At 32.6% G+C, this 4,233-nt stretch overlaps 1 non-coding gene across 1 annotated transcript; it reads right to left on the reverse strand.

Annotated features, from left to right (window-relative positions):
• Positions 1–3,106: 3,106 nt before the first annotated feature.
• LOC121213158 (small nucleolar RNA R71) lies at positions 3,107–3,213 on the reverse strand. Its single transcript, XR_005908528.1, has one exon. It is a non-coding gene; the product is annotated as a small nucleolar RNA R71 (small nucleolar RNA).
• Positions 3,214–4,233: the final 1,020 nt, after the last annotated feature.

The following is a 4,233-nucleotide window of genomic DNA, read 5'->3' on the forward strand; positions in this document are numbered from 1 at the left end:
TGTGATTAAATAGCTTAAGTGACTAAAGTGGAGGGATTTAAAAGGCAATTAGGCCCAAATTATATGGGCTGGACGGTTGGGTAAAAAAAAATCAGCAGAATGTAAGGAGAAACAGGGGCAAAATTGGAAACTTAACAAATTAAACATTTAAAACAAAGACAAAAGTGAGAAATCTAGAGATCTCTTCACAATTTATCAGCAAAAACGCCATAGGAGGTCTGGAATAAGCTGGTTTTTCATATTTTTGAATCACGTAAGTTTAATTCTTGATTATTTCTTCTAATTTTTGTGATTTTGATACTTTTACAATTAGGTCCAACTAATTATTTCATTAGTTTTTGATTCCATGGCTGATTTTGAAAGTTACCATTGATGAGTGTTGGATTTTTATGATGAATAAACATGGAATTGAAGCTTTAATTTTGTTATATGATGATTTTATTAAGTAATTTTGATAGAAATTGATTTTAGGGACCTAATTGTGAAAAAGTTGGGAATTAAGGTTTGGTGTTGCGGTTTTGAGTATGAAAGGCTATGTAGTAGTCTAAAATAGTTGGAAAGGTGTTAATTGAGAAAAATTAGATCAATTGAGGGGTTAATTGAGTAGGGATCAAATTGTAAAAATTGTAAAGTTTGGGGTAAAAGTGTAATTTCGAAAATTAAAGGGCATAAATTGTGAAATGAATTAGAATTGAATTAAATGCTGATGAATGAATAAATTTGCATTTTAGATCGAGAACCCGAAACAAGTCGAGGAAAAGAAAAAGTAGCCGATTAGTCCCTGAACTTTTACAAATTCTGCAAATCGATCCAGGTAAGTTCATATGGCTGAAATTTAATGATTAAATGTTAATTTCATGAATTATACAATGTATGATGAAATGTATTTATTGTTGAAATGAGAATAAAATAAAAATGTGAAAATCGAATAAATGATCAAATTAAGTGGAACACCGGATTTGAGTACTTCTGATCAAGAAACAAAGTGATAAGTGGCTACACTTATCTGATCAAGAAACAAAGTGATAAGTGGTTACACTTATCTGATCAAGAAACAAAGTGATAAGTGGTTACACTTATCTGATCAAGAGACAAAGTGATAAGTGGCTACACTTATCTGATCAAGTGATAAAGTGATAAGTGGTAGGTTCAGCTACACTTATCTGATCAAGTGGCAAAGTGATAAGTGGTAGCCTAGCTACACTTATCTGATCAAGTGGCAAAGTGATAAGTGGTAGCCTAGCTACACTTATCTGATCAAGGACAAGTGATAAGAGGTCATATGTCAAAGTGAAAGTGAAGTACTCAATTTTCCGTAACCGTTCCTTAATTTTGATCAAGGATGGTAAGTGACAAATGGGCCCAAAGGAATTATGGTAAAAGAATAAGTAGTAGTGAGTTTATACCAAGGAACTCACCAAAGATTGTGGTTGACAGGTAAATTTAGTAATGGTGTATATTGTATAAGTGTACAAGTGTTTGGTAAGATTTATGTTTTATGCCTATGAACTTACTAAGCTTTTCTATAAGCTTACATGTGTGTGTTTATTGTTTTTGTAGATTAACGTATTTATACATTCGGAGGATCGGATTTACATCAAGAATCACACTATCCAGATATACTCCGGTAGTTTATGTTAAGCAACTTTTTGGATTTATATGGCATGTATAGGGAATTGAAGTAAAAGTAAATTTGAATGTTATGGTTGCGTTAGATATCGAAATATATACATGTTTTTAGTTTGAAATGGTTGATTGGTTGAACTTAATTAGTATTTAAATGAAGTAGATGAAATACTGGAATTGGTTGTGATTTGAAATTTGCAGGGAAGGTTAGACAATTATAAAGGGTTATATTGAATTTTTTTTAAAAAAATTGCAATGGAGCAGTTCTTGGACAGCAGCATTGATGTAACTTTTAAAAATCACCAAAAATAGTGGAAATAGAATTAGAAGTTGAGTGAGATATGAAATTAAAGCTGAAAGAGCCTACTTTCATATAAAAGAAGTTGAGTAAGCAAAAGAATTATATACTTTTAGATATTTGAATTTTAGTGAAACAGGGCAAGAATGTTTTTGAAGTCCCCTGTTCTGACTTTAGAAATTCATTAAAAATTGTACAGAAGGAATTATGAGTTATAATTTATATGTATAGATTCCTTAATGAGTCTATTTTCAGTAGAAATAAGTTTAATCACCATATGAAGTCTTTAATAAGATATAATTAAATTTTAGTGATGAGTGGTCAGGATAGTCGATTAGTGAAACAGGGGATACTTCAACTAATAAACTGTACTAATTGGCTAAAGCAAAAATTCTGAAAAGTTTATGGTGAATAGATATATGAGTCTAGTTTCAGGGAAAATTTACGGATATAAATTTCGAGTTTCGTAGCTTTAATTATAATTATTTTAGTGACTACTGTACAGGTGGACAGCTTTATTATGAATGATGAAATTAAATTTGAAAGTAAATTTTTATGCCCCGAACTTTTAAGTTAAGTCAAGTAACGCCTCATGCTCGACTCCGGCAACGGTATTGGGTAAGGGGTGTTACACAACCAGTTAGAACTAATAATTTTTTATAGTGAGATTGAAAGAACTGCTCGCAGAAATCATAGAGAGATTAGAGAAGCAAGGCAAGGTCAATAGTTTTTAATAGACAATCAAGAGGAAAATGATATTTCTGTGGAGATGGATGATAATCAAAATAATTAGCAGCCTCCTACACCTCCTACTCATCGTACTATGTTTGATTATGCTAAGCCTACTCTTATTGGGGTTGAATTGAGTATCACCACACCGACTATTGCTGTAAACAATTTTGAGCTAAAGCCAAACAAAATTTAATTTTACAGCAGTATGTTCGGTTTGATTGGTTGCAAGATGAAGATCTGAATGCTCATTTGGGTAACTTTCTAGAGGTTTGTGACACTTTCAAAATCAACGGTGTTATCGAGGATGCCACACACTTACAATTATTTCCATTCTCTTTGAGGAGCAAGGCAAACCAGTGGTTGAATTCACTTCCACGGGGTTCTATCACGACTTGGGATCAAATTATTGAGAAGTGTTTATTAAAATATTTTCCACCGACTAAAACAATTAAGTTGAAGAATGATATATCTCCTTTTGTTCAATTTGATATTGAGACTCTTTATGATACATGGGAGAGATTTAAGGATTTGTTGAGAAGGTGTCCTCACCATGGACTACATTTGTGGCTCCAAGTTCAAACTTTTTATAATGATTTGAGCCCCTCGACTAGACAGATAATTGGTGCAGCAACTAGCGGAACATTGAATAACAAAATACCTGAGGCAGCTCAAGAGTTTATTGAGGAAATTGCACTGAATAATTATTAGTGGGAAGTTACGAGAGTGAACCTGCTAAGGTAGCCAGAGTGTTTGATATTGATGTATTTTCTATGTTGGCAAATTAGGTAGAAGCTCTTGGTAAGAAAATTGATGGTTTAAATTTTTCTAAGTAGGTGAATCTGGTGATGAAATGTGATACTAATGAAGCACGGATGATTAATTCAGAATACTTCAAGTCTAACATAGAGCTTGGGCAAGTCAACTTTATGGGTAACAATTCTAGACCTCAAAATAACCCTTATAGCAATAATTATAATCCAGGATGGAGAAACCATCCAAACTACCGAACAAGCTTAAATATCCAAGGAATTTTACTATTTCTTGTCTTATTGGTAGTTTAAATGTTGAAAAAGCTTTAACTGATTGGAGGGCTAGTATAAATGTTATGCCTTATAACATGTTCAAACAACTTTGTCTCGGGGAACCAAAACCCAATAAGATGAATATTCAATTAGCTGACAGATCAATTAGGTATCATAGGGTGTTATTGAAGATGTATTTGTTAAAGTCGATAAATTTATATTCCCTGTTGATTTTGTTATATTAGACATAGATGAGGATATTGAGGTACTCATGGTCTCAGGTCGACTATTTTTAGCCACTGCTAGAATTGTTATTGATATGGGTAGTGGTGAACTTGTGCTTAATGTAGGTGATGAAAAGGTTACTCGTCAAGTACGTGATTTTGTTAGAATTCATAAAGAGCGAGATGATACTCGTTATACTGGTAATGTTAGTATCATGTGGTTTGAAATTCTTTGCAGGAATTTACTAATGAATACATGCTTGAACAATATTCATTAGTGTGTTACCTCAATGTAACACACCCTAATTACAACACATTCAAGGTGAACAAT

Source organism: Gossypium hirsutum, chromosome A13 (assembly GCF_007990345.1).
Source record: "Gossypium hirsutum isolate 1008001.06 chromosome A13, Gossypium_hirsutum_v2.1, whole genome shotgun sequence".
NCBI lineage: Eukaryota > Viridiplantae > Streptophyta > Magnoliopsida > Malvales > Malvaceae > Gossypium > Gossypium hirsutum.